At 43.8% G+C, this 9394-nt stretch overlaps 1 long non-coding RNA gene across 1 annotated transcript; it reads left to right on the top strand.

Moving 5' to 3' along the window:
* Positions 1-794: 794 nt before the first annotated feature.
* On the top strand, positions 795-6215 carry LOC147108563 (uncharacterized). The gene is made up of 3 exons (XR_015080723.1): positions 795-845; positions 3343-3459; positions 5487-6215. It is a non-coding gene; the product is annotated as an uncharacterized LOC147108563 (long non-coding RNA).
* Positions 6216-9394: the final 3179 nt, after the last annotated feature.

Genomic DNA, 9394 nt, shown 5'->3' with positions numbered 1-9394 from the left:
CCCCCCCCCCGATCACCTCCCCTGCCTCCCACCCCGGACTTGCCTCTGGGCCTTGAAATGGGGTGAAATTGGTAAGCGCCCGACAGGCGAGGTGTGTTGGGGTGCCTGATTGGCGCCTGCGGCTCGCCTGAATTATTATGATTGAGTCCTTTCTGTTCCAGTTTGCTGTCGCTGAGTACTGCCGGAATCACGCCCCGTTTAGGGCACTAACGAATTTAAGCCCCTTTGTGTTTAGTGTGGAAAATTACACGTTCATGTCATGGGGGACTCTGTTGGCAGAGAAAATGCTTGCAATTCAGAAGCTGATTTCCTGACAGAGGAACTTCTGAGGGAAAAAGTAAAAATAAAACTCTTTGGTTCTTCAAATATTCAATAGCACCTGAAATGACTTGGGAAAAATTATTTTTTTTACATTGAGAATCCCCACGTGAAGGATAACACCAAGGTTGAAAAGAATTGCTCAGAAGGTGAAATAAAATTTAAAAAAATGGTCCATTTATGCCAAGCCTGGAGATTTAAAAGTTTATACAGTGAGAAGAAGGCCCCGATATTTGCGGGCGGAGGAGCATTGTAGCGTGTGGGAAACCTGGGTATGAATTCTACCGCAGGATCTCATCATCATTTTTAAAATTCAGTTTCCCGCCTGGCAGCCGGCCAAATTGACGATTGAGGATGGTCCCCATCAATTGGAAAAGATCGCGAGTTAAAAGGAGGTGGGGGTTGAACCGGCAATCAGGAAGGAGGGAAAGATCGCTGGATAAAAGGCTCAGGATTGCGGGTTTGAGGGGTGGCGGGGGATTGGTTGGCCAATCGCGGCAGCGAGGAGAGCTCACGATGGACAGAAGGTTTGCTTGAGGGATTGGGGGAGCCCTCCTTCTCCTCCTGGCTTACAAGGAGTGCTGTAAATTGCTTACTTGCTGCTCCCCTCTCCATTTAGCTGCTGTTTACCCGAGCCCTGGGAAACCTGGCCGGCAACCGTTAAATTTAAATCAGGCTCCCAACTGTACCATGGAAGCCTGATTTAAATATTATAATTAAATGTCCCACCTCTCCAAGACGGGTCACTCATGTGGCACGCTATCTGCCGGCGTAAAAATGGTGGCAGGTGCGTACGTGGAGGGTTAGGGATACATTTTGCCATTTAAAAATTTTAACCGCCCTCCCCCGTCCGTCGTGGGGTGTTAGTATCGACCCCAAGAGTTTCATACTTTCTCGATGTCCTGGGAAAGAGTCGGTTACAGCAGGCAGCTTGCTGGCCAATAGGGTTCCATTTTTGTAAATGGAAATCCCATATTTATGTGAACCGCAAATACTTCCATTCCCCTAAATGTGCAACTCATTTGCAATGACAGACATACCATCTCACATGTGAATTCACAACAGGGTGGGAGCGGTCTTGATGCGTTTATACTTTGTCAGCCCAATGTCTCAATTTTAAAATTCTCATTCTTGTTTTCAAATCCTTCTATGACCTCGCCCCTCCCTATCTCTGTAACCTCCTCCATCCCTAAAAGCCTTTGAGATATCTGCAATCCTCCAACTCTGGCCTCTTGTGCACCCCCAACTTATTTCCCTCCACCATTGGCGGCTGTGCCTTCAGCTGCCTGGTTCCCGAGCTCTGGAATTCCCTCCCTAAATCTCTCCGCCTCTCTCTCTCCTCCTTTTAAGACGCTCCTTAAAACCTACCTCTTTGTCCAAGCTTCTGGCCATCTGTCCCAATAGTCCTGAATTCATGATCAGCAGCGTAACTAAGGCGAAAGCTGCCGACATCCGAACTGACCTTGTCCAAACCCCACTTCATGAAGTTGCTTTCAAATGCTGCAGAGCTGTACACAGCATAGTGGCCCAGGAGCGCACCGTTGTGCGTATGCCATCTTGGGATCAAGTGGGGGGATGCTCCTTTCACTTCCTGACTCTTAGCCAATCAGGAAACAGAGGAGATTGCTGATTTGCCCATAGCTCATTTTAAATGATTTAACATCCAGAAATGCTATTTTAAGAATAAATTATGATCATTGCAATAATATTTAATACATAAACCAAGATTATAATACACAAACCTATAATTACAGTCTCCTCTATTAGACTAACTAACTTTTGATTAATTTAAATAATCTAAAATTGAGAGTTTAAATGTCTGATAACATGAGGAAATCATGAAAATGAATTAAATGCTATCTAAATAGAAGTTGGGAAATAATTAAACTGAAGTACAAAAGGCTTTTGGGCAGCAAAGATGATGACACAAAGAGGCCTTGTTTTCTAACTCGAGTTTCTTTCAAAGTTTGTATCCGCTCACACGAATCAGTGCCTCACTGTAGCATAAACCAATAAAATGTTCACATCCCTTACGCTGTGCAACAGGCTCCTGCACCTGTTTGCACCAGACGTAAACATTTTCAGGGTAATTGATGCATAGTACGTGGATAATTAGCCCAACTTTTCACCAGCACGTTGATTTGAGTGGGTAGGTGAAACGTGCAGCGAAGCTGATGCACAGTCGGAATTTGCAGATCGGAAATCCCGAACTTACGGTCAATTGAGAGTACGCCATCTTACGGCCGCGATTTCAGGGCCTATATCTCCTTATGTGGCTCGGTGTCAAATTTTGTTTGATAACGCTCCTGTGAAGTGCCTTGGGATGTTTTACTATGTTAAAGGTGCTATATAAATGCAAGTTGTCAGCTCTAATTCAACAGCAGGGCTAAGTGCCAGAATAACTGCTGGGTGACAACGTATACCTGCAACTCGCATGGCTCATGAAACCTTTTCAAAGGCCCATCAGAGCTGCAAGGACTGCTACAATGAAACGCATGAGCACGAGGATAAAAATCGAGCAAGCCATTGAGATTGCAGCCTTGCAGTATGTGCCCAGCACCGTCTCACGAATTGCGGTAGTGTGTTGTATGCTTCACAACTTTGCAACCAGGGATGGACTGATGGCACATTTCCCAGAGAGGCCGTTGATGAAACTGCTAATGCTGCAGACTCGGTTCATGAAGAACGGGAAGCAGATACAGTGAACAGCCGCTCGACCGTTGATGTACAGACTCATTCGGCACACTTTCACAAATGAATGGAGCACTATTATTTGGAAGTATCAGCACATCAAAGATCTGCCTCCATTCACTAACCTCTCTATGGACAATGTGAAATCCTGGCTCCTCACAGCGAGCCATCACATCCTAATCCTGAGCCTTAGCTTCAGCACCTTCCCTGTTCCCCATTTGTGTCACAAGAGAATCGAACACCAAGCAATCTGTACATTAAATATTTTACTTATTTATTGCAATAATTTACAAAAAGATAATTTTTTTAACTGTGCACATCCCTTGTGACCAGGTGGCCTTTGCCCAATTCCAGCACTACTACTTCAACATATTATCTATCCATTATCACATTGCTGTTGTGGGAGCTTGCTGTACATAAATTGGCTGCCGCGTTTCCTACATTACAACAGTGAGTAAACTTCAAAAGTACTTCATTGTCTGTAAAGCGCTTTGGGGTGTCCTAAAGTTGTGAAAGGCGCTATATAAATGCATGTTCTTTTTTCTTCTATGCCACTTGAGGGCCTGGACTACTGCAAAATATGATGAGCCCTTTGGAGTGGAGCTGGCCCTTCACTCAGGTGGCCCAAGCCCTGAGATGGACACAGGACAGGCTGACTCTTTGTGATGGGCTCCTTGGCAGCCTGGTCCTGCAATGATGAATGCTTCTGTGGGGAGCTGATGGAGAGCTCCTGTGTGCTGCTGGTGGGAGGGGAAGCAGCCTCTGAAGCACGCACATCAGCTTCTCTAGTTGCACTGGGACCATGATCCTGGTTACCAGCAAACAGCGGAAGAATGGACCTGCATGTGACAGCCTCTTTCCTGTTTTTCCAACAATAGCTTTCTTCCATTCTAAAATGTCTGCCAGCAGCACTTTCTCATCAGCCTCTGAAAAGTTAGGAGCTCGCCTTTTCTTTCTTTAGCTCCAGCCATTTTAGTCCATCCTCCAAAAGCCTGCTCATCCTGGATTTTCCAGCCTCCTCTAGGTATCTGGCTGCCTGCTCATCCCCCTTCCTGGATTTTCCAGCCTCCTCTAGGTATCTGGCTGCCTGCGCATCCCCCTTATTATACAACAATAATAGCTCCTTGTTAACTGAACCAGATATTTGTCTCTTTCGCATGTGCCCTACATCCAACCTTTTTGGAAGTGAACTTAGAAGATGGCTATTAAGACTAGGCCAGATATAAATCATTAAGTTGCTCTATTTGACATCATATGAACAAACAGAGCAATAGTTATGATTGGACTCATTAATTTAAGCAGTACAACTTGCCTTTATGTAATAATACAAAATAATGAATATGCTACATTTCCCCACATCAGTGGGTCACCTTGCTTGGCTTAAGAAAAATAATTATGAAATTCATTCCTGTGTTCTGCAACTGCGCCTGGCCAAAGCCTGCCCTTGCCATTTTATGTTGGTAGACCTGGCTGACAGTCAACGTTTCTGTCTGTTTATCACCCTGTGTTCACAGAAAAAGGGAAGGCTTGCCCAACTACCCCTGCTGAACACCTGGGGCCAGTGACTTCCAAACACAATGGGTGTGAGGTGCTTACCAATTACAGGCTGACAAATTTATTATTGTTTGCAGACTTTGGGGAAACAACATCAAAGTTTAGCTCAGTAACATTTTAACATCCTCTCATGTCAGTGTTTTTTTTTAAGCTTGTGTGAATAGATTTTCCTTTAAAAACCCAACATTTAAAATACAATTTTTCCCAAATCCTTTCTGTGGACAAACATCTCAAAATGTGACAGTATTATGTACTGCAATTTGAAGCAGACAGAAGGTAATGGATAACCCACATAGTCTCTGGTGCATAATACTATGGAAAAAAGTAATTGTTAGTTCTGTTACACACAATCCCTTTCAGGTCAAGCACATCATGCACTGCTGGATCACTTAAAATAATTCCAAGTACAGTGGTCAGGATAAGTTGATAATTTACTCAGACCTGATACCTTAGGTTTTTATATGTGGTTTGAGGAGCATTATACAATAGATGGTTTGTAAGTTCACACTTGTGGGAAAAGGAATGCTGGATTGCAATAGTCATAGAAAACCAACATTGGAGAGCAAGACAAGTTGTGTTAGTGATGACCTTTTGGGTGAGCTGATGAAATTCAACATAGATGTCTTCAAGATGTTTAATAAGTGTGTAAACACAGAGAAGTTTCAGATTTTTTTGAATCTATTTGATTACCTAATATCTCACAAACATAGCAGTCGTTTGAATGGTGTATAACTGTCAAAGTATCTCCTGTGGAAATGGCAGACAGCTGCTACATGTGTCACAGCGCTATACGTTTTCATCTGTGCGTATTTTCTGTGGTGTTCCTGAAGCTCCATGAAGTTGGAGAAATCTAATGCTTTGTATAGAAGTGTTTTGTATACATCTGAGGAAATTTGTATGTAAATCATAAAATTTCTCCCCAGCTTTTCAGAGCCATGAAGACTCCAAAGAAACTTATTGCACTCCTTGAACTCTGGGCTGCAAAAGATCTTCAAGGGAGTGCTGCACTGTCGGAGGTGCCGTCTTTCAGATGAGGCGTTAAACCAAGTCTGCTCTCTCAGGTGGACGTAAAAGATCCCATGGCACTATTTCGAAGAAGAGCAGGGGAGTTATCCCCGGTGTCCTGGCCAATATTTATCTCTCAACCAACATAACAAAACCAGATTATCTGGTCATTATCACATTGCTGTTTGTAGGATCTTGCTGTGTGCAAATTGGCTGCCACGTTTCCCACATTACAACAGTGACTACACTTCAAAAGTACTTCATTGGCTGTAAAGTGCTTTGAGACGTCTGGTGGTCATGAAAGGCGCTATATAAATGCAAGTCTTTCTTTTCTTTAATATGCAGTCTCCATCCTGGATGTCTTGTTTCTGGCACTAAACTGTTTTCATCATTTCATCCCTACAATAAAAACAAATTCGAAACTGAATCTTTCTCATGTTGTGAGATCAGAGTTTAATACTTTGGATCAGCTGTCTTTTATCAACTCATCATTATGTCACATTTCTTGCCACTGGCTGAAATTAGATACAAATTCAGTTCCATGTGTCTTATATTCTCTCTTATTTTTACACAAAGAGCAGGATGGCTGAAGACCACATGCTTCTTGCATTCTTAGTCATGATAAAATGCGTGTATATATTTTCTAATAAAACACACAAATCTGTACAGTACTGAGGGAGTAACAGTCTTTTGGATGAGATGTTTATACCGGGGCCCCATCTTCCCTGTCAGGTGGATGTTAAAGATCCCATGGCACTATTTTGAAGAGCAGGGGAGTTCTCCCCAATATCCTGGTTAATATTTATCCCTCAACCAACACCACTAAAAAAAAAAAATTATCTGGTCAGTATCACATTGCTATTTGTGGGAGCTTGCTGTGTGTAAATTGGCTGCCACATTTCCTACATTACAACAGTGACTATACTTCAAAAGAAAACTTAATTGGCTGTAAAGTGCTTTGAGACATCCTTAATTCATGAAAAATGCTATTTAAATATAAGTATTTCTTTCTTTATTCAAATAAATACCGTGTTTGCTTATCAGGGATTCTAACCTTTTGGCACTCCAATATCACAATGCTCCCTTCTGTTAATGCATGTGCATTTTTCCCATTGTTCTATCAAACTCGAAATGCAGCCAAAATAAAGTATTAAAAAATTGCAATTGTGATATTTCGCTAAATAATAAATATTGCTTGTTTTGTGTTCCCTCAGTACATAATTATTCACTCTTAATTTACATTACAAAATACCAACCTAAAACATATAGGGGGAGAAATTGCGATGCGCCGCGCACATTTTCCAGTTAGAAACGGGCGCAGCGAAGTTGATTACAGCAGCGTGATACTCCGTGCCGGAAGTGCGCGCGATGCCAACATTGGTCCGGGTGCTCGATAGGCGTCCACAGATGGCGCCTGCAACAAGCGCAGGCATCATTTAAATATGATAATAAGGGTCCTGCGAATGAATCGGGGCCCTTTTATAAAATTAGTGTCCATGCGCATTGGCAACGTCACTTCCTTAAACTGCCTAGCAAATCATGGCGGGAATAATCAGTGAGCAGCTTTCACAAGCGGTATTTAAAGGGATCCTCACCTCCATCAAGGTAAATCTCTGGTTAGTCATTTTAGGTTGCTCGGGCACTTTTGACCAAGTTGCTGGCTGTTTTGGCAAGTGTTTCTCTGTTTAATATTTTCGCAAAACGAGTTTGTGGAGAGCAAGAACTGTTTCACAGGATTTGTCTGTTCTGAATTACTGAACAGGAAATGCTGCTTGGCTGACTATTAAGGCTCCCAAATCAGCAGGAGCAGCAGCAGCAAGTAAGGCAGCAAAGACCTGCACAGTCCTCTGAAACAGTGTCTGAAAACCTTTGGGCGGGGTAAGGGGAGAGGGTCCTTGCAGCACCTGCTGTCCCTGCCATTGTGCAGAATTTACATTGCCACCTGCCTGCAGCCAAAGTGCACCTAAACTTTAAGATGTTTAATAGATCGCAGCCTACTGCTCTGCCAATTCTGAAAGCCTTTTAACTTTTCTTAGTGTAAATCTAGTGTGAATAGCAATCTGTTATGAAGCAACACAATACTAACAGCTGACTCTCAGGTACCACATGGATAATAAGCAACCAAAGTGTCACAAATAGGGTTTTTTCAAATAGGTCACTTTGAAGGAAAAATAAAAGAAATGCTTCTTCTCTGATGTTCCTTAACTCTTGCATCAGAATTACCCTGCCACATTTTCCTTCTTTTCTTTGGTGCCGCCTTCTCTGTGCCCATTAAGAAGTAGGCTACATTATTTTTCTAACAACTGCATGCATTATTGAAGCAGGCAGCTGAGTTTGGTCAGTCCTATGTTGGAGGAAGGGGGCGCCCCTCTAGGAAGCAATTGGATGTTGTAGATCCCTATATTTGCCTATGTAGTAACAGTCACTGCACTTCAAAGTAATTGATTGTATGCTTTGCATTTTGGAGATGTTTTTGAGGGACATGATGAAGTGTGCATTACACTTTTAGTCTTTAACTGTGTGACTTCACCTGACTGGACAGTCACTCTCCAGGCAGTGCTTGCAGTCCCCTCATCTGATTGTAATGGAATTCCTGATCTGGCGCAGGGAAATTGTCATTTGTCCTCCCTCAAGTTCCTTTCCTCTTCTCCTGAGGTGCTGACTCATGTTGGATATGGTTCATTGGGTACTTCCTCAGGATTTGCCAAGTGCCCATTCTTTATGTGTGAACCTAGACAAAGGGCTGGATTTTCCCTGCGGAGGCGGGATGGCGGCAGGAGAGCTGGTTGGCAGTTACCGGTACCGGTACCACTCCGGTCTGCAACCGCCCTCTCAAAAAGATTTTCCGTAGATTGGCCTTGATAAGCCAACCCTGCAGGGCTCCTGGCCAATTAACAGGAAGTGGTTCTGATTACGTCATTTGATGACACATCATCAGCCGGTTTCCTTAAAGGGACCAGATTTTGACAGTTGTGCTGTCAGTGTTCTGCAGCATTGAGGTGCTACAAACACTGACAAGGTGCACGGCTGCACCCAGGCTCACATACGACTCCCTCCATATGCTCATCGAGGGAGTCACAGCACGTACGGAGGTTCTCTTCCCTTTCCATGGGCAGAAGAGACCTCCCCAGGAGATAAACGCAGTCTGGTTGCACATTGCACAGGAGGACACAAGCAGGGATGTCATCAGGTGTCCCTGGCTGCAGTGGCGCCAACCTTTTAATGATCTCAGTAGTTCACAAAACGTTACTGCAAAGCCACACTCAAACTCACCCTGCTGTGCCTCTCATCATATCCCCATCACTCTGCCCTCCCTATCCTACTCCTGCACATCCTTACTCACACCAACTTACCTTGCACCTCCACCCATCCCTCTCTATCTACATCATCACTTCCCCATCTCACTAGCCACCCCTCACCCTCACCCTCATCCTACTGCAAGCATACCAACTAACAACACACAAAGGTAGGCACTTGAGAAGTTTAGCCAATGTTCATGTGAAGTTTCTGGTAATGTGTTGTCAAACAGTGAAATCTATATTTTCACCACTTCACCTTATTGGACAGATCTGTGTGCACCTTGCGAAGTGTCTTACTGAGTTCCAGTGAATGTTGAGACATAACTTTCCCCAGCTATAGTGATGAGTGTGAATGGAATGGCTTGGACATTATAGGGATGCTTTAAGGTGCTGGTGTAGGTTGGTGTCAACCATGGCGCATCATGTGGCAGCCAGGGTGTACAGCGTCAAGTGAAGTAAATCTGGCCATGGTGATGCCATCGCTGGCCTCTCGGGCAGCAATGTTGTCAGGGGCTGATGCCCTGTGT

Source organism: Somniosus microcephalus, chromosome 13, assembly GCF_052327205.1.
Source record: "Somniosus microcephalus isolate GS21.2 chromosome 13, FLI_Smic_1.0, whole genome shotgun sequence".
Classification (NCBI taxonomy): domain Eukaryota; kingdom Metazoa; phylum Chordata; class Chondrichthyes; order Squaliformes; family Somniosidae; genus Somniosus; species Somniosus microcephalus.
The sequence above is the reverse complement of the archived record's forward strand: the minus strand, read 5'-3'. Positions and strand labels throughout refer to the sequence as shown.